The sequence below is a fragment of the Protopterus annectens genome, chromosome 11.part0 (assembly GCF_019279795.1).
Source record: "Protopterus annectens isolate FY-2018-M chromosome 11.part0, PAN1.0, whole genome shotgun sequence".
NCBI classification, from domain to species: domain Eukaryota; kingdom Metazoa; phylum Chordata; order Ceratodontiformes; family Protopteridae; genus Protopterus; species Protopterus annectens.
The window spans coordinates 114,942,973-114,969,258 of NC_056745.1; the positions used below are offsets into that span (position 1 = coordinate 114,942,973).

At 36.0% G+C, this 26,286-nt stretch overlaps 1 protein-coding gene across 1 annotated transcript in view; it reads right to left on the minus strand.

Annotated features, from left to right (window-relative positions):
- Positions 1-26,286, minus strand: part of LOC122815196 — a 249,413-nt gene that overhangs the window by 44,879 nt on the left and 178,248 nt on the right. The window lies entirely within an intron of this gene.

Sequence of the window (26,286 nt, forward strand, 5' to 3'; positions counted from 1 at the left end):
GCCACCCAAACACTTACATCAGATGGGTGGTATGTAACTGTCATCACTGTGGGGCCACAATTCCTTTCCCGAAGGCTACAAACAATCAGCAACATGGGGAATTACACACCCAACCCCAGATTCCATGCACCACCCCTTCCTCTGATGGATCTCTGGAGCATGTTGTCTGCTCTGCCACACCCCCAAAGACAAGGCACCCCCATATTTCTTGCCAGCTCTGTCCAGTACCTGAATCACTAATCAAACTCTGGTTACCTGAGCCATAGTTAAGGCTTTATCACTCTAGGTCACCTGGCTGGCTTACTTATTGCATTATCTCTAAATGCATTTTGTTTACAAAGAAGAGTGGCTATGAAAATTGACCCTTGTGACCTAATCCATCTACCTGAACAAACACGTAAACAAATAAATGCATACATGGAGCTGAAGATGATCTATAATTAAACAGTTCTAGGAGGATCACTTGTCAGCAGAGATTGCATATACAGTTTTTAATGAAACAAAATGCATTTCTAGTTAATAGCAAACAGGATTTTTTAGAAGGACAGAGTCTCCATACACTGCTCTGAGCACATAAACTGCAGATGACCTTTTTATTAATACAAAATGCATCTGCAGTAAATAGTAAACAGACTTTTTCATTAGGGCAAAGCCCCACATATCCTGCCCTTGTTATATATCAGCTCTAGTTCTCCACTCATTGATGGAAAAAGGCAGCCACCCCTTATAGTAATCTTCTGGAGGAAATACACAGACACATTAGAACAGAAGCACAAATCACTCATTTTTTTCCTACTTGTTCTTTAACGACCTCATTAAGCATGTTTAAATTAAGTCTAGATGAATGGGTGTGATGAGAAAAGCATTTGATTCAGTATTAATGAGCTTTCATTCCTTGAGATCATTAAAGTTGTAAATAAGTGCCATAGAAACAAGTTGGGTTTGTGGCCTTCGGAATCAGTTTGTATTATTTATTTTTTCCCAGGGTAAAGCATTGACCTCCATGGACTTTTTCCAGAAGCATTGTCTAGTTAAGTGACTTACTCAGAGTTACACTGTTAGTGCAATGGAAGGTGGAGGAATCAAACCTTGCACCACTAGATCACAGGAAAGAGCTCCTTAAGCCAACGGCCAGCCAGTTTTAATAAATGGTGAGCAGTGCAGTGAGTACTCTTAATGCATTTAGTTAATTAATGTAGAAAAAAAAACAAAAATCTAATTTCATCTGCCATCAGCATTTATGTTTTTCTTGTATATTTTGTAACATTTCTCCCTTGCTAAACCTCTGTCCCTTTTCCTTACTTGGTTCCTTCCAAACACAGTTCTTCAGATGCAGCACTCTTAATCCTCCCTTCCCAAAATCCACACTCAGAAATAAATCCTGCTCTGTCACTTTATTAATGCTCATTTATACAATCAAATCAGTACTGACTGCATCCTCATTTATTTCTGCCCTAAATTATGTTCTTTACTCCCATGCACATTAATACATGCAGATGTACTCATAAGATAAATATTAGTTCACCAGGTTCACTTAACTACTGACGTTTGCCCTTGGTAGCGGACATCCCCTTCTTCACTCTTCTTATTCCCTTTTCAGGATCTCTAAATCATTCTGTAGATTTATACTCCACCACACCTTCCAGTAAAGCATTCGATGTCCACACCAGCACACCAATGAAATAATATATCCATATGCAACTCTTATGTTTTCAGCTTTACAATAGGCCTCTGTTCTTCAACGTATCACCTTTCTTTCGTAACTGTTATGCCATCAGTCTGGTACCTGGTGGTACGGTTCGGACCTATCATGTCCTCCCTTTCATTTCTCTCCGCCCATTTCTACATAACCAATAATACGAGCACTTACTTATTCATATTCATGTCCCTCATTCCTTTTAACATCTTTTTATACCGTCCTGCAAACTGTCAACCAAATTGATTTAACCCCTTACAGCTTCACGTCTTTTGATCAAATTTTCAAAAGACTGAAAGCTGTTGATTGAACAATTGGTGTATCATACCGACTTTTATGCCATCTGCTGGTAATTTTGGGGATTAGGAGTCCTTTTCCAAGTGTAGTGAAATCTTGAAGCTAGTAGATAAAAGTTACACGGGGTGTGGGGGTGCAGTGAGGTTTGCTTTTCCGTTCTGCATGAAAGCTTGCTAGTTTTTTGGGGGGGGTTGATTCAATGTATTAAGGTTCAATGTTTTTATTATTATTTTTTATTTTTGAAGCTTTGTGCATTGCGTGTATAGCCATAGATCTCCTTTTACATATGGACTTTTTTATTATTATTTTTTATTTTTGAAGCTTTGTGCATTGCGTGTATAGCCATAGATCTCCTTTTACATATGGACTTTTTTATTATTATTTTTTATTTTTGAAGCTTTGTGCATTGCGTGTATAGCCATAGATCTCCTTTTACATATGGACTCTAGAAATGAGCACATTATTCCAGATGAGGCTTTACAACTGCCGTGGGTAATAGGGAAATGATGGCTGCATCTTTAGGTCCATAACTTCAGAAATGCATCCCAGCATTCTGTACATCTTTGCTACTGCATTTTACCTTGTGCAGTATAATTCAGCTTGAGATTACCATGACACCCAGGTATTTTTCTTCCCTCTGCTCCTACCATTTAAATCATTGCTTCATCCTTTCATCCTCCACCTCTCATTAAAAAAGTAATATCCTCACTCCTTCTATATGGAACCCTGAATACCATTTATCTGTTCACATTAGGACATGCTGGGTGTTCTATTCCTTACCCTTAATCATGACCCCAGTGCTGTTAGCATCTGTGAACAAGCTGTCTTTATTTCCTAACCCCACTGTGATATCTGACACAAACAGGAATGTGACACGTCCTGCCTCTAAAACTTGTGACACTCTGCCAGCTACTAACTTCTCACTTAGCAGCTTAACCCACCACGATGCTTCACTCTGCTATCAGATATTTGTTTCATTCTCCCATCTTACCAGTCTGGTTCTTTCAAACACCCTATAAGTTTCCTAACACTTTTAATAATGCATGGTGATAAATCTGACTAAAGTTCAGATACATTGCATCTGAATTTCCCAATCAGTCTTACATGCATGCATGTTTATAGACAATAATCAAATTATAACCGAAAGCGTAACTTAAACCATTACAGACTACATATACACTATTGTTCATATGCCGGTCTAACTGCCTCTTATCCCAGTTAGTAATTTGCTGTACGAGATAAATAAAAGCTAGATGCAGCTCCTCACTGCTTCACTTTCAGTGCTCTGATAAGGGAAGGGGAATTACTAACATGGAAGAGATTATGGATGATGCATAATGCCTTAGGGGGAGGTCTCTTCTGGCTTCATATGGTAACAAAACAGTAATTTGTAGACGGAGTCTGATGTTCCATAAACAACAACACATCAACATGGATTCTATTGCATGCAATCCATGTTTTATTCCAGTATTGCGGCTTTTGTTAATAAGGTGATGGTAGTACATTTCTCACGCTGGGAAACGAGGACCTCAGGAAGTAATTTCTGATCTTATGGTAGACTCATAGCCGGCCTTAGGCATAGGCCAACTAGACGACCGCCTAGTGTGCCATTCTAGCAGGGGCACTTTTCCAGTATTTATTTGGTGTAGGTAGACCAGGATAGGGGCACTGGGTGATGTGGTAGGGTGAGATGTGGAGCTCTTTTGCCTAGGGCACCAGTTGACCTAAGGCCACTCCTGGTTAGACTCTAATATGCTGCTTGATTTAGAGAGGTACTTTCTCAAGATAATGACCAAATATAGAGCAGGAACCAAACTAGTATCTCATACATGGGGTACAGTACATTATATCCTGTATCCCATTTGTCTAGCAGGAAAAGAACTCTCTATCAAAAAACATGAGTTTTTTTTTGTTTTACTGGTGTTAACACCTATACAATTCTGTGTGAACCAGTGGAAAACCTGCTCAAGATCACTGAAATGTATATTTCATTAAAACAGAGCTAGTAAATGCCTCTGAGTTTATATTGTTATATGTGTAAAACGCGTAATAAAGATATACAGATTCCATAAAAGTTGGTTTGCAGAAACTCTGAAGACTGTTTGGAACCAGTGGCATATATGTCTAAACCTTGAATGCACTGCTAGCAAGCTAGGTATAGCAAATAAATCCAAGCGCCAGGGATATCACCCAATGGAACTGGGGCTAAACGGTGAAAACCAACTCATGCGTCTTTAGGCAGAAGAGTGGAGGATACAAGCTAGGGGGTGATCATGCTGTGCATACCAAAAATGTCTAGGATGCACTATACATCATACTTCTCAAAGGTCCAGATGTTTTCAGAAAGTCCAGATTTTTGTCTTATATTTTTAATGTATTCCTCATAATTTATTTGGGTTTTCTGGCAAATCACTGAGGAGTGAAGCCACTAAATAATGACAGACATTTGAGTTTCAGATGCCATATCCTTCACAAAATGCATGTTGATGCAAAACCTGTTATTCAGGCAACTTTTTAAGTTTATAAGAAAAATATTTAACATTTATCCCTATTCTTAGGCCTTTTACTCACCATTATTTTCCAGAGTCTAAGGGTTTGAGAGGTATGCTGGACGTTGCAAAAACTGACTCAAGTTGGAGGCAGTAATGATATACATGTAAAAACTTCTGTGTCCCTGTTCAAACTAAAAGCTGGGATTCCTACAAAGAAATAAGGAGAAAAGCTGGAGGCACAGTGTAGGGTGTTTGGGGTCAAAACATAGTTATTTAAAAATTTTGAAAGAGGTGAGTCTAAGACCGATGCTTGGAAAACATTGTGTGGAGCATTTCTGCAGGGTTTATAGGGTGCACTGTACAGCAAAGCAACAGAAGCTTTGGTGTAAATAGCAGTTGTGCCGTGCAGATGTTTCCTCTCAGATGGCTAGCACCTTGCATGGTTTCTGCTGTTTCTGTAGATAACCTGCCAGTCACCACATTCCTGAGCCATATGGGTAAAGCAAATTACTGAAGAACAAGAGTTATTCTATCATACTACACCATATATCCTAACGTGCACATATGGCTGTTCAGCCTGTAGTGATCATTGTACTCTGTGACTACCTCCAGCATGGCTGGAGACTCTGGTACTGGGTAAGAAACTTCACCCTGAATAGCTTATTCCATGAACTGCAAGTACTTTACTGTTTTATTTTATTTACTTATTTAACATTTGTTTACCAGGAAAGTCCGACTTGGAACAAAGCCATTTTTCAGTGAAGGCTCGGGGAGGTTTGCTCTTGTTCAGTCACAGGACAAGGCCAAATTCTTTTCTCAGCCCAGGTAAATCTGCTGCTGCTGTATACGCAGCACATACCTTTGACATTAATTATCCTACCACTGATATTCACACTCTATCCATTTCCTTTATTAACATTAGTATAGAACTGGATCACATTCTGTTATTCACATTAGAATCCAGAGATGAATTCTGGCCTCTACAAAATCTAACTAAATATTTCTTCACAGGGTCTTTCAGGACAGACGACTTCTTAAAAACGTCTCAGCTGAATGCCGGTGAACATTTGATAAATCCTTTCATTCTTCTTGTCTCCCATAATATTAAATCTTTGACTTGAAGGAACATATTTTGTTGAAAATGACTTCAACATTGCCACAGCTATAGCTTCATTTACAGATAATCCATATTTTACTCACAGTCCAACTTCAATAATGACATTAAACTTATCACTTCATGTGTCTATTTGCAAAAAGTATAGAGAACAATTGTCGTGGTTGTAATGTTCATTAACAGTTCTGTTGATACCTAGATGGTACAAATGGCTTTATCCCAAGCCAGAAAAATTAATTCAGGAATATGTCTCCACCCTCCAGCCCTGGGAAGTCAAGCACATTAAGGAAAATGTCAGACAACTGAAGCTGGATACGTATACTTAAGTAGCATACTCTGACTGCTGAAACTTTGGTTGCTTTGTAGTTTCTTGGTATCCATTGTTAGAGCTGCTTAGAATTATCTGTTTATTCTACTTCTGTTATTTATCTTTGATTTAAATGCACTCCTGCTGTACTGGGACCTGCCAGTTCCTCCTCCCAGGATGAATGAGTTAGCATAGGCCTCTGACTCCTGTCCCCCCCCCCCCACCTGACATCACACTTCCAACCCTCAAGTAACTATTCGAACATGAGTTGCCTGGGTCACAGTTAGAGTTTTATCCACCTGCAACACAGATTTAAAACTCTATTTAATGTTATCTTTCCTTGGAATGATAAACAAAGCTATACATTATCAGGTAACCTTAACATCAGTTGGCTGGCCCAAACAGTAACTTTCTAAATTGTATAGCCACCTTACACAGTATGCAAAACTCTTTAAAGCCAGCAAATAATCATACCAAACATCAGTACCAGTTCAGATGCACTCTTAGACATCATGTTAAAATATACCACATAAATGTACCTATGCTACAATAAGCACTAGTGTTCAAGCACCCCATAACCACCTTCTGATCTTACAAAGTATACAATAACTCTAAAACAAATTACATTTAGATCCTTAAAAAAAACAGCAGATAATATATTTATATAAAATTTACCCGGCACCTTCACTGCTTACTAATTCATGATTAGACATGCAAAAATTCTGTCTGTCTGTCCCATAACAAAAAGATGTGTAGCCAGACTAAAGTACCTATGCTTACTGCTAACCACTAAAATCAAACATCGTCTCAAAAAAGGTAATATATGGAGAAAATGGAAACCCACTACTGTCAGCACAATATCATTATATTCTTAAACTGGAGGCTCTTGCTGGTCAGTAGCTGTGACATCATCATGTAATGCCACAGGTATTAACCACAATATCTTTATATTCTTAAACCAGAGGCTCTTGTTGGTCAGTAGCTGTGACATCATCATGTAATGCCACAGGTATTATGTTTGAATTCCAAATAAGAGCTAATATTTACATTTCACTTCCGGGTGGCGCAGTGGTGCAGCGGTTAACACTGTCGCCACACAGCAAGAGGTTCTCCAGTTCGATTCTCATCTGGGGTGCCTTCTATGCGTAGTTTGCATGTTCTCCCTGCATTTTCATGGGTTTCCTCCAGGTACTCCGGGTTTACTCCCACATTCTAAAGACATGCTTCTGGAGCATTTCTCCCCGGGCCTCTGCTGAAAACAGGATCTGTGGAACCTAGTTGGACTTTCCCAGTCAACAAATGCTAAATAAAAATAAATAAATAAAATAAAAAAGTAATACTTTGTGTGCGTGTGTGTGTGTGCACACGTGTGTGTGCACATTGATGTTTACTAGCTGAGAGGGAAAAGTTGTTTAGGGGAAAACTCAACACTTACCTGTTTAAATGCACTTGTTAATCCAGTGGTAGTAATGCAAGCACAGAATGCTGGAGGTCTTGGGTTTGAATCCCAAATACAAACTTACATTTTCCTTTCACTTCCGTGATTCATAAACCTGAAGACAAATTACTACTGCTGTAAACACAGCTAAGATTGCTCATTATAGATGAACAGAAAGCATGCTAATAGTTCAAAAAGTTATGTCCATAATTCAAAACTTTAGTACTGCATATTTATTTTCCAGAACTAAACACAATTGACTGTATGCAGAATATCACTAAAAATATCCCTTTCACTATACTACAGTTATAGTAAGCTCATGTGCCCATCAGGTTTCAATTTACTGTCTGATCTAATGGCAGGTATACACCACTTACAAAGTAAGCTAAATCTACCTGCATTTCATTTTAAAAGAACCTCGGCAACAATAACCAATAGGTTACTTGCAGAACTCCCAAAATGCAATTACAAACAAAAACATTCAGCCATCAGTCCTTAAAACATTCTTCTACTTGCATTATAAATCTCCCAGCACATTTAATTAACTGTTTCTTAACAGTCTTTATTCCCCAATAGTGGAAATCTGCTGTCGTGTCACAATTATCAGTGTCCACATCCTACTCTTCCTTCACTCTTCAGACCCGTTTCAAAACTTACTCCACTAGCTAAAATGCTTACCAACTCATATGTTTAATGGATCACTGTAATCTTATCTGTCCCTTACAACATGGATTACAAAAAGGACTCTCCACCCAAACATTTCTACCTAAAACTACAGGTAGCATTTTATCCAATTTGGAAAATGATTTGATAAAAAGAGCCATTGATACTGATTTATCAAAATACTTTGGCGCATCTTGAAGTAAGATGTTATCTCCATTTCAATGGAAGAAGGCTGGCTACAATTTTTACTGCAAGTAAACAATGAGCGATATCACTTGTTTAATGCACGTAAACAATGAGCGATATCACTTGTTTACTGCACGTAAACAATGAGTGATATCACTTGTTTACTGCACGTAAACAATGAGCGATATCACTATGACTTATTTTCTTTGCTATTAATATGTGTGTACTCATGTCACTGCTGTAATAGTGATTTAATAAACATGTTTAAAATTTTTGAATGATAGAACAAATAAGGTACAAACTGGAACTAATGACTGAATGGAAACACCTTCCTGAAGGAGTCCCCCAGGATTCAAGCTTAGCCACTGACCATTCTTGTTATTTATAACTGCACTACCCAGTGACCAAAAAAGCATAAAAATGCCACACTTTGTGGGGGATCCCATTTTAATGCACCTGGTAAAACCTTCTAACAGACAGCTACAGAAGTGGCTCTGGTTACTTAACAAGCACCAGTCTATCAATGCTTTAAAAGCACAGGTGATGCTTTTTAGCACCTGTCTTTGCTAACCATTGTAAATCATAGACTCTATTGGAAGAACATTAGCGGATGGCTAAACCACACTTTATCCCTAAGAATTCATACTGAAATGTTTTTCCAAAATCTTTTCATAGTTAAACCCTTCCTACAAATTATAAAAAAAAATAAATAAATCATAGGTTCATAGGTCAATAGTAGACTGTTATCCTATACTATAGGTTCATAGGTTAATAATAGGCTGTTATCCTATAGTATAGGTTCACAGGTTAATACTAGACTGTTATCATATACTATAGGTTAATACTAGGCTATCATATACTATAGGGTCATAGGTTAACTCATTACATCCGAGTGATGCCTCCAGGTGCATCTGCAGTTACTTCCTACTGCTCCTCTAGGTGTCAAATATTGCCTGTTCATATTTGCATTAATAATTCCAAAACCATGCCCTATACGAGGTATTAGAATATTTTATCTTGAAGCATACATGATGGCAAACACAATTGTATTGATATTTGACCTATGTCAATGAGTATTTGTTAGAATTGTAAGGTGATAACTTTATTTTTTAAAGACTCAAGCCACACCCACTATGAGTTAAAGGTACATAATCAAAAGAGCTGTACTGGAGGGAATGAGTTAATACTAGCCTGTTATATAGCATAGGTTCATGGGTTAATAATAGGCTGTTGTCCTATACTATAGGTTCACAGGTTAATACTAGGCTGTTATATACTATAGGTTCATGGGTTAATACTAGGCTGTTGTCCTATACTATAGGTTCATAGGTTAATACAAAGCTGTTATTATATACTATAGCATCGTAGATTAATACTAGGCTATCATATACTACAGGTTCATAGATTTATACTAGGGTGTTATTATATACTACACATTCATAGGTTAATACCAGGCTGTTATCATGTACTATACGTTCATAGGCTAATACTAGGCTGTTTTCATATACTATAGGTTCATAGGTTAAGACTAGGCTGTTATCATATACTATAGGGTCATAGGTTAATACTAGGCTGTTATCCTACACTATAGGTTCATAGGTTAATACTAAGCTGCTATCCTACACTATAGGTTCATAGGTTAATACTAGGCTGTTATCCTATACTATAGGTTCATAGGTTAATACTAGGCTGTTATCATATACTATAGGTTCATAGGTTAATACTAGGCTGTTATCATATACTATTGGTTCATAGGTTAATACTAGGCTGTTATATACTATAGGTTCATAGGTTAATACTAAGCTGTTATCATATACTATAGGTTCATATGTTAATACTAGGCTGTTATATAATATAGGTTAATACTAGGCTGTTATCCTATACTATAATTTCGTAGGTTAATACTAGGCTGTTGTCATATACTATAGGTTCATAGGTTAATACTAGGCTATTATCATTTACTATAGGTTCATAGTTTAATACTAGGCTGTTATATACTATAGGTTTATAGGTTAATACTAGGCTGTTATCATATACTATAGGTTCATAGGTTAATACTAGGCTGTCATATACTATAGGTTGATAGGTTAATACTAGGCTGTTATTATATATTATAGACTGATAGGTTAATACTAGGATGTTATCATATACTATAGGTTCATAGGTTAATACTAGGCTGTTATCATATACTATTGGTTCATAGGTTAGTACTAGGCTGTTATCATATACTATCGGTTCATAGGTTAGTACTAGGCTGTTATCATATAGTATAGGTTCATAGGTTAATTCTAGGCTGTTATCATATACTATAGGTTAATACTAGGCTGTTATCATATACTATAGGTTCATAGGTTAATACTAGGCTGCTTTCATACACTATATGTTCATTGGTTAATACTAGGCTGTTTTCATATACTATATGTTAATACTAGGTTGTTATCATATACTATAGGTTCATAGGTTAATACTAGGCTTTATCATATACTATAGGTTAATTCTAGGCTGTTTTCATGTACTATAGGGTAATACTAGGCTGTTATCATATACTATAGGTTCATAGGTTAATACTAGGCTGTTTTCATATACTATAGGTTCATATGTTAATACTAGGCTTTTACATATACTATAGGTTCATAGGCTAATACTAGGCTGTTTTCATATACTATAGGTTAATACTAGGCTGTATCATATACTATAGGTTCATAGGTTAATACTAGGCTGTTAGCATATACTATAGGTTGATAGGTTAATACTAGGCTGTTATATACTGTAAGTTCATAGGTTAATACTAAGCTGTTATCATACAGTATAGGTTAATACTATGCTGTTATCATATACTATAGGTTCATAGGTTAATACTAGGCTGTTATCATATACTATAGGTTCATAGGTTAATACTAGGCTATCATATACTCTAGGTTCATAGCTTAATACTAGGCTGTTATCATACAGTATAGGTTCATATACTATTGGTTCACATGTTTATACAAGGTTGTTTCATATACTATAGGTTCATAGATTAATACAAGGCTGTTATCATATACTATAGGTTCACAGATTATTACTAGGCTGTTATCATATACTATAGGTTAATACTAGGCTGTTGTCATATACTATAGGTTCGTAGGTTAATACTAGGCTATTATATACTATAGGTTCTTAGGTTAATACTAGGCTGTTATCATACACTATATGTTCATACGTTAATACTACGCTGTTATATACTACAGGTTAATACTAGGCTGTTATCCTATACTATAGTTTCATAGGTTAATACTAGGCTGTTATCCTATACTATAGTTTCATAAGTTAATACTAGGCTGTTATCTTATACTATAGGTTCATAGGTTAATACTAAGCTGTTAGCATATACTATAGGTTCATAGGTTAATACTAGGCTGTTATATACTGTAAGTTCATAGGTTAATACTAAGCTGTTATCATATAGTATAGGTTCATCGGTTAATACTAGGCTGTTATCATATAGTATAGGTTCACAGGTTATTACTAGGCTATCATATACTATAGGTTTATAGGTTAATGCTAGGCTGTTATAATATACTATAGATTCATAGATTAATACTAGGCTGTTATATACTATAGGTTGATAGGTTAATACTAGGCTGGTATTATATACTATAGGTTGATAGGTTAATACTAGGTTGTTATTATATACTATAGGTTTATAGGTTAATACTAGGCTATTATCATATACTATAGGTTCATAGGTTAATACTAGGCTGTATTCATATACTCTAGGTTCATAGGTTAATACTAGGCTGTTTTCATATACTATAGGTTAATACTACGCTGTTATATACTATAGGCTTATAGGTTAATACAAGGCTTTATCATATACTATAGGTTCATAGGTTAATACTAGGCTGTTATCATATACTATAGGTTCATAGGTTAATATTAGGCTGCTATATACTATAGGTTCAATGGTTAATACTAGGCTGTTATATACTATAGGTTCATAGGTTAATACTAGGCTGTTATATAGTATGGCACAACACCACCACCACACTCTGATAAATAAACAACCAGAATCCAAACGAAACACAAATCTTCCAATAAAAAATGTTTTAATTCAAGCACCTCGGTGAATACACCTTCTTGGAATACAAATCACATCTCACATCAAGCTTATATACACACTATACATCAATTAAACAATTAATTAACTAATTAACCTAATTATCCCTTAAAGCAAACTTCTCCAATTCAGTTCCCCATTAAGTCCCATAGGGACCAATGTATTAAACTTCAAAATGTAAATACTTTATTTATGCAAACGTTTCTCCTTAAAAATGTTTTCATCCATACAAAAACAGTTAATCTGTTCTAGAATGCTTCCCTTTAGCAATGAATAATCATTATTGTGCAATTTCATAAAGTGAGCAGCAATTGTTTTTTCTTGTTTACAATTTTTAATGTCACTGGTATGTTCCATAAATCTTAACCGGAACATCATCTTCGTTTTTCCCACATAAAACATAATACAAGGACAACTCAAAATATAAATTACCCCCTTAGATTCACATGAAAATGTATCCTTAGGAGTAAAGGAAATATTATTAATACATTCAAAACAATTGATAATATGTGGACAAACTGGGCATCTCACACATTTAATTGTACCTGTTTGTGTCAAAATTCTAGGTACTGGTAAATCTGGTAAAGCAAATAATCCCTGGACTAATATGTCTCTTATGCTTCTACCTCTCACATATGATCTAGAGAGATGGCTTGGCAAAACATTTCCCAGTAATTTGTCATGCAATAAAAATTTATTTATTTTATTTTATTTATTTATTTTACATTTGTTGACCGGGATAGTCCGACTGGATACATGTCCTTTTTCAGCGGAGGCCCGGGGAGAAAAGCTCCATAGTGATAACAATATACAAGTAGGTTTACAATATACATACATGTAATGAAGAGACAGATGAGGAGACAAAAGAGAAAAAAAACTCAACAGGCATAACAGTATGGAAGTAGGATTACACATCCATAGGAGACAGATGCTAATTCATATTATTAAAATTGCTAAGGTCCATTCAGTTTTACAAACATACAGTAGAGGAACATTATTGTTATTAGACTCTAATACATCATAACAGCCACAGTATAATATCAATGGAGTATAAAGGAACAGTCAAAGAAGAGAGGAATAATGCTGTAAAGAACAGGGGGATTAATGGTCAAAAGAGCAATGGTTAGGTTCAAGGGAACAGGAAGCCCAAGTTAGTACAGTGTGGTAGGATAAGTGGTCGCTCAAGGAGAGACTAGTCTGATTTTACGCATGAACATAGCCATTGTGCCTTAAAGAATTGAGTTAGATTTTTTTTGAATTGAAAAAGGGAGGTAGAAAGTCTAAGGTTATATGGGAGGGAGTTCCAAATCTTACCTATAGAGTTGGCAAAGAGAGCATCGCCCCCCTTGTTGTAAGATTTGATGGTTTGTACAAGGTGTCTGTTAGAGGATCGAAGACTGCTTAGGTTAGAATAGGGGGTCAATAGCTTATTGAGTGAGGGGGTTTTATCAGGTTCCTTAATAATTTTAAACGCTTCAGTGAGTTGGTTCAGTTTGAGGAGGTTGGGTAATTCTAACCAGTTAAGTGTTTTTAGGTTAAGACAATGATGTGTTCTATAGGGAAGTCCAGTTATAAATCTGGCAATGTGATTATAGGTCACGGAGAGTTTGTTGATGTCAGTTTTGTTGAGAAAATAAAATACAGGAGAGGCATACAGTAGTGTGGAGAGGAGATGCGTACGGGCAATGGTTAGTTTAGTGTTGGGCGTTAAAAGTTCTTGATTCTATACAAGGATCCAAGTTTCTTATTTACGGTCTTAATTGTCTGGCTGATGTGCATGTTAAATCTGAGCTTGTCATCAATGGTGACCCCTAGTAGTTTAGTATGCGTATCAGGCTCAATGATGGTACCATTATTAGATTGGACGTGGAAGGTAGCATTGTTGGGATTAGGTGTCGGGGCAGAGGTAGGAAAGAATAGTAGTAGCTTAGTTTTTTTGGATTTAGGATGAGATTCCTCCCTGAGAGCCATTTTTCTACTGTGGAAAAGCAGTGTTGGGTTGTTACTTGTAGTTCAGGGAGAGAGATATGTGAGCATAAAAGGGTGGAATCATCCGCATATTGGATGCAGGTGGCTTTAGGGATGACTGTGTGAAGTTCGTTTATGAACACAGAAAAGAGAAGGGGACCTAGTATGGAGCCTTGGGGGACTCCTATGGTATTGGGTAGTAGGTGAGAGAGCTTGTTTTGCCATTGGACTGCTTGTTGCCTACCAGAGAGATAAGCAGAGAACCAGTTAAGAGATGAATAGTCAAAGTGTAGGGTTTCAAGCGTGTGGAGAAGAAGCTGATGATTGACCATGTCAAAGGCTTTTGACAGGTCGAGAAACAGAGCTGACGATATTTTTTTGTTATTACGATTTTTGTTGACTGGGTCGGTGAAAGAAAGGAGGGCGGTAGTTGTACTATGGTGGGGTCTAAAGCCATGTTGCGAGTTAGTCAGAAGTTTATTTACGGTGAGGTAGCGAAGAAACTGCTTGTGGACACAACGTTCCATAATTTTGGCTAATGGAGACAGTATAGCTATAGCATATTTTTAGGGGATAATCCTCTTTCTATTTTTATAACAGAGATGGTAGATTTCTGTTTGCAGAATAATTTCTTTCTTTATAATAATGAAATTTATAGAAGAAACAAGGGACTGCCATGGGGGCACCATTTGCTCCGATGTATGCCAACCTCTTTATGTCTTATATAGCTATTATTTCCAATAATGCTCCAACATCTCAATTATTTCCTTACTTCTAATATTGTACATAGATACAAAGTAAATCTGTTGTAGTTGATTTAATTTCAATTCCTTCATCTCGTGTATTAGTTTATTTTTCTTAATTTGATTATTTACATTCTTATAATACACCCTATGTATTGCCTCCTTTACCATATATGGACTGTAATCCCTATTTATAAACATATCTGCTGATTTACAAATTTAATTCTTTAAAATATCTTCCTTATTACAGATTCTTGACAGCCTTAAGAATTCATTATAGGGGAGGGCAGCTATTGTATGGAGTCGGTGGCAACTAGATGCGTGTAAAAACTGGTTACCATCAGTAAATTTTCTATGTACCCCTGTCACGATGGTGCCATCTTCCTTGTCCTCCAACTCCAAATCCAAAAAATGCACCTTATTTCTTTGTTGTAAACCATCAAAACTGAGGTCAAATGGGTTCTGGTGCATCTCTAATATAAACTCATTAACCTTTTCTGCCCTTCCTTCACACACAAAAATTAAATCATCTATGTAATGAAAATAATACTTGACAAGTTGTTTCATAAAATCTTGCCTAAACAAGAACGTCATTTCAAAAAAAGACATAAAGAGGTTGGCATACATCGGAGCAAATGGTGCCCCCATGGCAGTCCCTTGTTTCTTCTATAAATTTCATTATTATAAAGAAAGAAATTATTCTGCAAACAGAAATCTACCATCTCTGTTATAAAAATAGAAAGAGGATTATCCCCTAAAAATATGCTATGGCAGATAAACCATCACAGTGTTTAATAGATGTGTAAAGACTTTTCACATCCAACACAATCCAGTACATCTCCCTCTTCCACTCAATACCAGCAATTTTTGTTAAAAAAATCAAAACTGTCCTGTATATAGGAGGAAGTTTTCTTTACACGAGGAAGTAATATTTCATGTAGTAATAGGCCCATATTGTGCAAAAAATAGTTACAAGCTGATACAATCGGTCTTCCTGGGGTCTGTCTTAAATTCTTGTGGATTTTTGGCAAACAAAAAAATACCACTAATTTTTTATTATTAGCTGCCAATTTAATTTTCACATCCTTCTTTGAGAAGTAGCCCAAACATAGACCTTTCTGTAACAATTTATCATATTTTCCCATTGCTCTAGTAAGGCATGACTTTATACTATTCTCATACACTTCTTGATTATTTAAATGTTCCATACGCATCCTATGATATTGTATGGAATTCATTACAATTTGATTACCTTTGCCTGCTGGTTTAATTACTAGCTCCTTATTATTTTGGAGCTCTATTAATGCCTTCCATTCTTTATAAGTTAAATTATAATTAATAGATTTTTTATTTTCCAATACTTCCTCACATACATTACCTCCTTCAAAATTAACTATTGAGTTGAAAAGGGAGATACTCTGGTTCAGGAAAGTAGGCATAAATTTATTAACTACTGCAATACTAGCGGTATTAAGTAAACAATAAGCATTACATTTAAACATTTCATCATCATCACATTCCTGCTCACTGTCTTCATTGCATGAAAAAAAAACTTTCATCAGAAAATTCCTCAATTAAATTAATTTCATTATCATTCAAACTTATTTTGTTAAAGAAAAAACATTTTAAATATAATTTATGGACAAACTTAAAAACTTCCTGTTTAAAAACATGAGTCCATGGTATAACTGCTGGGATGAACTTAAAGTCTAAATTTAAAACTGTGTACTGTTCTTGCGTTAAATTACAGTTAGATAAACTATTAAAAATACTAGGCTGCTAGCATATATTATAGGCTCATAGGTTAATACTAGGTTGTTATATACTATAGGTTCATAGGTTAATACAAGGCTGTTATTATATACTATAGGTTCATAGGTTAATTCTAGGGTGTTATCATATACTATAGGTTTATAGGTTAATACTACGCTGTTATCATATACTATAGGTTCATAGGTTAATAATAGGCTGTTATATACTATAGGTTAATATTAGGCTCTTATCATACACTATAGGTTCATAGTTTAATACTAGGCTGCTTTTATATACGATAGGTTCATAGGTTAATAGGCTGTTTTCATATACTATAGGTTAATACTAGGCTGTTATCATATACTATAGGTTCATAGGTTAATAGGCTGTTTTCATATACTATAGGTTAATACTAGGCTGTTATCACATATTATAGGTTCATAGGTTAATACAATGCTTTATCATATACTATAGGTTCATATGTTAATACTAGGCTGTTTTCATATACTATAGGGTAATACTAGACTGTTATCATACTATAGGTTAATACTAGGCTGTTATCATATACTATAGGTTCATAGGTTAATACTAGGCTGTATCATATACTATAGGTTCATAGGTTAATACTAGGCGGTTATATGCTATAGGTTCACAGGTTATAACTAGGCTGTTTCATATACTATAGGTTCATAGATTAATACTAGGCTGTTATCATATACTACAGGTTAATACTAGGCTGTTATATACTAGGCTGTTATATACTATAGGTTAATAGGTTCATAGGTTAATACTAGGCTGTTATATACTATAGGTTCATAGGTTAATACTAGGCTATCATATACTATAGGTTCATAGGTTAATACTAGGCTGATATCATATACTATAGGTTCATAGGTTAATACTAGGCTGTTATCCTATACTATAGCTTCATAGGTTAATACTAGGCTGTTATCATATACTATAGGTTCATAGGTTAATACTAAGCTGTTATCATATACTATAGGTTCATAGGTTAATACTAGGCTATCATATACTATAGGTTCATAGGTTAATAGTAGGCTGTTATCATACACTATAGATTCATAGGTTAATACTTGGCTGTCATATACTATAGGATCATAGGTTAATGTTAGGCTGTCATATACTATTGGTTCATAGGTTAATGCTACGCTGTTATATACCATAGGTTAATACTAGGATGTTATATAGTACTATAGGTTCATAGATTAATACTAGGCTGTTATCATACACTATAGGTTCACAGGTTAATACTAGGCTGTCATATACTATAGGATCATAGGTTAATGCTAGGCTGTTATATACTATAGGTTCATAGGTTAATACTAGGCTATTATATACTATAGGTTCATAGTTAATACTAGGCTGTTATCATATACTATAGGTTCATACTAGGCAGTTATATAGTACAGATTCATGGGTTAATACTAGGCTGTTATCATATACTATAGGTTCACAGGTTATAACTAGGCTGTTTCATATACTATAGATTCATAGATTAGTACTAGGCTGTTATCATATACTACAGGTTAATACTAGGCTGTGATATACTATAGGTTAATACTAGGTTAATAGGTTCATAGGTTAATACTAGGCTGTTGTATACTATAGGTTCATAGGTTAATACTAGGCTATCATATACTATAGGTTCATAGGTTAATACTAGGCTGTTATCCTATACTATAGCTTTATAGGTTAATACTAGGCTATCATATACTAAAGGTTCATAGGTTAATACTAGGCTGTTATATACTATAGGTCCATAGTTAATACTAGGCTGTTATCATATACTATAGGTTCACAGGTTATAACTAGGCCGTTTCATATACTATAGGTTCATAGATTAATACTAGGCTGTTATCATATACTACAGGTTAATACTAGGCTGTTGTATACTAGGCTGTTATATACTATAGGTTAATACTAGGTTAATAGGTTCATAGGTTAATACTAGGCTGTTATATACTATAGGTTCATAGGTTAATACTAGGCTATCATATACTATAGGTTCATAGGTTAATACCAGGCTGTTATCCTATACTATAGCTTCATAGGTTAATAGGTTCATAGGTTAATACTAGGCTGTTATATACTATAGGTTCATAGTTAATACTAGGCTGTTATCATATACTATAGGTTCATAGGTTAATAGTAGGCTATCATATAACATAGGTTCATAGGTTAATACTAGGCTGTTGTATACTATAGGTTCATAGGTTAATGCTAGGCTGTCATATACTATAGGTTCATAGGTTAATGCTAGGCTGTTATATACTATAGGTTAATACTAGGATGTTATATACTATAGGCTCATATCTTAATACTAGGCTGTTATCATACACTATAGGTTCATAGGTTAATACTAGGCTATCATATACTCTAGGTTCATAGGTTAATGCTAGGTCATTATATACTATAGGTTCATAGGTTAATACTAGGCTGTTATATACTATAGGTTCATAGTTAATACTAGGCTGTTATCATATACTATAGGTTCATAGGTTAATACTAGGCAGTTATATAGTATAGGTTCACGGGTTAATACTAGGCTGTTATCATATACTATAGATTCATAGGTTAATACTAGGCTGTTATCATATACTATAGGGTCATAGGTTAATACTAGGCTGTTTTCATATAATATAGGATAATCTTCTTCTTCTTTCGGCTTTTCCCGGTTAGGGATTGCCACAGCAGATCACCTGTCCGCTCATGATTGGCAGTGGAGTTTTACAGTGTTGAGTTGCCAGCCCGGCACCCAACCTTCCACAGAAGGCACACACATGCACACACTCACACCTATGGCCAATTTACAGTGTCCAATACACCTACAGCATGTCTTTGGGATGTGGGAGGAAACCGGAGCACCCGGAGGAAACCCACGTGACCACAGGGAGGACATGCAGACTCCGCACAGAAGGCACTCCAGCCGAGGATCGAATTGGAGAACCTCTTGCTGTGAGGTGGCAACGCTAACCGCTGCACCACTGTGGCCGCCCCATATAATATAGGATAATACTAGGCTGTTATCATATACTATAGGTTTATAGGTTAATACTAGGCTTTATCATATACTATAGGTTAATACTAGGCTGTTATCATATACTATAGGTTCATAGGTTAATACTAGGCTGTTATCATATACTATACGTTCATAGGTTAATACTAGGCTGTTATCATATACTATAGGTTAATACTAGGCTGTTATCATATACTATAGGTTAATACTAGGCTGTATCATATACTATAGGTTCATAGGTTAATACTAGGCTATCATATACTATTGGTTCACAGGTTATTACTAGGCTGTTTTATATACTATAGGTTCATAGATTAATACTAGGCTGTTATCATATACTATAGGTTCACAGATTATTACTAGGCTGTTATCATATACTATAGGTTAATACTAGGCTGTTATCATATACTATAGGTTCATACGTTAATACTAGGCTGTTATATACTATAGGTTAATACTAGGCTGTTATCTTATACTATAATTTCATAGGTTAATACTAGGCTGTTGTCATACTATAGGTTCATAGGTTAATACTAGGCTGTTATCATATACTATAGGTTCATAGGTTAATACTAGGCTATTATCATTTACTATAGGTTCATAGTTTAATACTAGGCTGTTATATACTATAGGTTTATAGGTTAATACTAGGTTGTTATCATATACTATAGGTTCCTAGGTTAATACTAGGCTGTTATGTACTATAGGTTGATAGGTTAATACTAGGCTGTTATTGTATACTATAGGCTGATAGGTTAATACTAGGCTGTTATCATATACTATAGGTTCATAGGTTAATACTAGGCTGTTATCATATACTATCGGTTCATAGGTTAGTACTAGGCTGTTATCATATAGTATAGGTTCATAGGTTAATTCTAGGCTGTTATCATATACTATATGTTAATATTAGGCTGTTATCATATACTATAGGTTCATAGGTTAATACTAGGCTGATTTCATATACAATATGTTCATTGGTTAATACTAAGCTGTTTTCATATACTATAGGTTAATACTAGGCTGTTATCATATACTATAGGTTCATAGGTTAATACTAGGCTTTATCATATACTATAGGTTAATTCTATTCTGTTTTCATGTACTATAGGGTAATACTAGGCTGTTATCATATACTATAGGTTCATAGGTTAATACTAGGCTGTTTTCATATACTATAGGTTCATATGCTAATACTAGGCTTTTTCATATACTATAGGTTCATAGGCTAATACTAGGCTGTTTTCATATACTATAGGTTAATACTAGGCTGTATCATATACTATAGGTTCATAGGTTAATACTAGGCTGTTAGCATATACTATAGGTTCATAGGTTAATACTAGGCTGTTATATACTGTAAGTTTGTAGGTTAATACTAAGCTGTTATCATATAGTATAGGTTAATACTATGCTGTTATCATATACTCTAAGTTCATAGCTTAATACTAGGCTGTTATCATACAGTAAAGCTTCATATACTATTGGTTCACATGTTTATACAAGGCTGTTTCATATACTATAGGTTCATAGATTAATACAAAGCTGTTATCATATACTATAGGTTCACAGATTATTACTAGGCTGTTATCATATACTATAGGTTAATACTAGGCTGTTGTCATATACTATAGGTTCATAGGTTAATACTAGGCTGTTATATACTATAGGTTCATAGGTTAATACTAGGCTGTTATCATATACTATATGTTCATACGTTAATACTACGCTGTTATATACTATAGGTTAATACTAGGCTGTTATCCTATACTATAGTTTCATAGGTTAATACTAGGCTGTTATCCTATACTATAGTTTCATAAGTTAATACTAGGCTGTTATCTTATACTATAGGTTCATAGGTTAATACTAGGCTGTTGGCATATACTATAGGTTCATAGGTTAATACTAGGCTGTTATATACTGTACATTCATAGGTTAATACTAAGCTGTTATCATATAGTATAGGTTAATACTATGCTGTTATCATATACTATAGGTTCATAGGCTAATACTAGGCTGTTATCATATACTATAGGTTCATAGGTTAATACTAGGCTATCATATACTCTAGGTTCATAGCTTAATACTAGGCTGTTATCATATAGTATAGGTTCATAGGCTAATACTAGGCTGTTATATAGTATAGGTTTACAGGTTATTACTAGGCTATCATATACTATAGGTTTATAGGTTAATACTAGGCTGTTATCATATACTATAGGTTCATACATTAATACTAGGCTGTTATATACTACAGGTTGATAGGTTAATACTAGGCTGGTATTACATACTATAGGTTGATAGGTTAATACTAGGTTGTTATCATATACTATAGGTTTATAGGTTAATACTAGGCTGTTATCATATACTATAGGTTCATAGGTTAATACTAGGCTGTATTCATATACTCTAGGTTCATAGGTTAATACTAGGCTGTTATATCGTATAGGTTCATAGGTTAATACTAGGCTATCACATATTATAGGTTCATAGGTTAATACTAAGCTGTTATATACTATAAGTTCATAGGTTAATATTAGGCCATCATATACTATAGGTTCATAGGTTAATACTAGGCTGTTATATAGTACAGGTTCACAGGTTATTACTAGGCTCTCATATTCTATAGGTTTATAGGTTAATCATCATCTTCTTTCAGCTGTTCCCATTAGGGGTCGCCACAGTAGATCAGCTGTTTCCATTTCTTCCTGTCCTCTGCATCTTGCTCTGTCACACCAACCACCTGCATGTCCTCTCTCACCACATCCATAAACCTTATCTTAGGCCTTCCTCTTTTCCTGTTACCTGGTAGCTTCATCCTTAGCATCTTTTTCCCAATATACTCATCATCCCTCCTCAGCACATGTCCAAACCAACGTAATCGTGCCTCGCTGGCTTTGTCTCTAAACCTTCCAACCTGGGCTGACCCTCTAATATACTTATTCCTAATCCTGCCCACCCTCGTCAGACCCAGTGCAAATCTTAACATCTTTAATTCTGCCACATCCAGCTCAAACTCCTGCCTTTTTGTCATTGCCACTGTCTCCAACCCATATAACATAGCTGGTCTCACTACCCTCTTGTAGACCTTCCCTTTCACTCTTACAGGTACTCGTCTGTCACAAATCACTCCTGACACTCTTCTCCACCCACTCCATTCCGCCTGTACTCTCTTCTTCACCTCTCTTCCACACTCACTGTTACTCTGAACTACTGACCCCAAGTATTTAAACTCATCCACCTTTGCCACCTCTATTCCTTCCATCTTCACCATTCCTCTATCCTCCCTCTCATTCACACACATATATTCTGTCTTATTCCTGCTGACCTTCATTCCTCTTCTCTCTAGAGCATATCTCCATCTCTCCAGGGTCTCCTCCACCTGTTCCCTACTCTCACTACAGATCACAATGTCATCTGCAAACATCATAGTCCACGGGGACTCCTGTCTGATCTCATCTGTCAACCTGTCCATCACCATTGCAAATAAGAAAGGGCTTAGAGCTGATCCTTGATGAAACCCCACCTCCACCTTAAATGCATCCATCACTCCCACTGCAGATCTCACCACTGTCACACTACCCTCATGCATACCCTGTACCACTCTTACATACTTCTCTGACACTCCTGACTTCCTCATACAATACCACAACTCCTCTCTAGGCACCCTGTCATATGCTTTCTCTAAGTCTACAAAAACACAATGCAACTCCTTAAGGGTCGCCACAGCGGATCACCTGTCCGCTCATGATTGGCAGTGGAGTTTTACAGTATCGAGTTGCCAGCCCGGCGCCCAATCTTCCACAGAAGGCACACACACACACACGCACTCACACCTAGGGCCAATTTAGAATGTCCAATCCACCTACTGCATCAGTCAAAAACACACTTGGATGCATCAGATACTGTTCCTTACAGATATAGATTAGTAAATTAACAATAAATACTTTAAATTTAACTCATTATTCAGCCCTTTAGAGTATAAAAACATTCAAAGAAAAAATATGCTGAGCCAAGGCATGTACCAAAATCTGACTATTATATACATGAAACTCTACATAAGGAAGACTGTAAATAGAAAAATATCCAATCCTTTAAGGTCAGAGCTATAGAATTACTTAAAATGAAGGATAATAAGACTGGCCTCAGAACTACTGTGAATATCCCTGATATGCTCCAAAATCCTAAGCCTCTCCCATCTGAGTTTTTGCTCTCATAAGATGTAAAACACAGGCGTCTATGATTGTACACAAGTCCAGTCTGATAGCAATCACCATTAGCTAAAACAGCTACCCTTGAGTCATTAATGTTATGTTGGAAAAAGTAATCCCAAAAGGCACATACTGAACATCCCTTATATCATGAATTTACATGGTCAACAAATGTTGGTGGACAAATGATTTATAAGGGAAAGAGAAATCTGATAAGACATTTGGGAGATATTAAGAAATCTTAATTTGTTTTATATACAGTTAAAGATATATTTTAGTGAAGCTTCTCGGAATTCTGTTATGTACCAAAAAATTATCTACCTTTTATTACTGTGGGCAGAATATTGAAGAGAAAGAAGTGACAGATTGTAAAAGATCTTTTGAAGACAGTAATTAATTAATGCAGTATGTTCTGGCAATGCATCCATTCTGTGGTGGATTTTGTTGTTGTGTTGCATATTGGAAAATATTATGACAAATTAGCTGAAATGTTGTAGGTTTACAACAGGTGGGTAAGAGTACATAATTGGAGAGAATCAGGTAGTAGCGTGACACAGTACTTAAAAGAAGGAAATCCCATCTTCAGTGCAATATCACTCCTTGTCTTCATGCTGTACATCATCAGTGCAGTATCACTCCTTGTCTTCATACTGTACATCGTCAGTTCAATATCACTCCTTGTCTTCATGTTGTACATTGTCAGTGCAGTATCACTCCTTGTCTTCATGTTGTACATTGTCAGTGCAGTATCACTCCTTGTCTTCATGCTGCAGATCATCAGTGCAGTATCACTCCTTGTTTTCATGCTGTACATCGTCAGTGCAGTATCACTCCTTGTTTTCATGGTGTATATTCTTGGTACAATATCACTGCTTGTCTTCATACTGCACATCATCAGTGCAATATCACTCCTTGACTTCATGCTGTATATCATCAGTGCAGTATCACCCCTTGTCTTCATGCTGTATATTCTCGGTGCAATATCACTCCTTGTTTTCATGCTGTACATCATCAGTGCAGTATCACTCCTTGTCTTCATACTGTACATTGTCAGTGCAATATCACTCCTTGTATTCATGCTGTACATCATTAGTGCAGTATCACTCCTTGTCTTTATGCTGTACACAGTCAGTGCAATATCACTCCTTGCCTTCATGCTGTACATCAGTGCAGTATCACTCCTTGTCTTCATACTGTACATCATGACTGCATTATCACTCCTTGTCTTCATGCTGCATATTGTCAATGCAGTATCACTCCTTGTCTTCATACTGTACATCATCAGTGCAGTATCACTCCTTGTCTTCATGCTGTACATCATCAGTGCAGTATCACTCCTTGTCTTCATGCTGTATATCATTGCAGCATCTCTCCTTGTCTTCATACTGTACATCATCAGTGCAGTATCACTCCCTGTCTTCATACTGTACATCAGTGCAGTATCACTCCTTGTCTTCATGCTGTACACCATCAGTGCAGTATCACTTCCTGTCTTCATACTGCACACCATCAGTGCAATATTACTCCCTGTCTTCATACTGTACATCATCAGTGCAGTATCACTCCTTGTCTTCATGCTGTACACCATCAGTGCAGTATCACTCCCTGTCTTCATACTGTACACCATCAGTGCAGTATCACTCCCTGTCTTCATACTGTACATCAGTGCAGTATCACTCCTTGTCTTCATACTGTACATTGTCAGTGCAGTATCACTCCGTCTTCATGCTGTACATCATCAGTGCAGTATCACTCCTTGTCTTCATGCTGTATATCATTGCAGCATCTCTCCTTGTCTTCATACTGTACATCATCAGTGCAGTATCACTCCCTGTCTTCATACTGTACATCAGTGCAGTATCACTCCTTGTCTTCATGCTGTACACCATCAGTGCAGTATCACTTCCTGTCTTCATACTGCACACCATCAGTGCAATATTACTCCCTGTCTTCATACTGTACATCATCAGTGCAGTATCACTCCTTGTCTTCATGCTGTACACCATCAGTGCAGTATCACTCCCTGTCTTCATACTGTACACCATCAGTGCAGTATCACTCCCTGTCTTCATACTGTACATCAGTGCAGTATCACTCCGTCTTCATACTGTACATCATCAGTGCAGTATCACTCCTTGTCTTCATACTGTACATTGTCAGTGCAGTATCACTCCGTCTTCATGCTGTACATCATCAGTGCAGTATCACTCCCTGTCTTCATACTGTACACCATCAGTGCAGTATCACTCCCTGTCTTCATACTGTACATCAGTGCAGTAT